At 66.2% G+C, this 539-nt stretch overlaps 1 protein-coding gene across 1 annotated transcript in view; it reads right to left on the reverse strand.

Annotated features, from left to right (window-relative positions):
• Window positions 1-539, reverse strand: part of KIF25 (kinesin family member 25) — a 35,659-nt gene that overhangs the window by 356 nt on the left and 34,764 nt on the right. The gene's annotated exons all lie outside the window — the stretch shown is intronic.

Raw genomic sequence — 539 nt, forward strand, 5'->3', positions numbered from 1 at the left:
GCCCTGTCATCTCCTGGCCTGGGGCGTGGGCGTGGCCTCCTGGCAGGCGTCCCCCCAGGAGGATCTGGTCGCCGGGTGGTGATCCCCTCCTCTGCCCCCTGTGGGGAGCCCAGTGCAAGGGGGGGCCGAGGGGTGCGAGTGTGTGAGCGTGTGAGCGTGTGTGAGCGTGTGTGTGTGTGTGTATGTGTGAGCGTGTGTGTGCGTGCATGTGTGTGCATGTGTGTGCACTCCTGCTTGCGTGTGTGGCTGCTCAGCGGTCCCTCACAGACATGATGTGAGCTCCCAGCCCTGTGTGGGTTCACCAGTTGTGACACATCCCACCGGTGGCCCAGCTGTCACCGTGGACAGGCAGACCCCCATCTCCGGCAATCCTCCCCCCACACACTGCGTCTCCCGGGGCCTCCATCAGACGAGGCGGCACCCCCGTCCCCAGCGCTCACGTCTGCTTCCCTGCCCCCCCTCCCTGCAGAGAAGAAGTGTTACCGGGAGACGTACATCAGCGACACGCCGGATACGCCGGAGCTGGGCCTGTGCCCTGC

This window comes from Myotis brandtii, unplaced genomic scaffold, assembly GCF_000412655.1.
Source record: "Myotis brandtii unplaced genomic scaffold, ASM41265v1 scaffold1077, whole genome shotgun sequence".
Taxonomy (NCBI): Eukaryota; Metazoa; Chordata; class Mammalia; order Chiroptera; family Vespertilionidae; genus Myotis; species Myotis brandtii.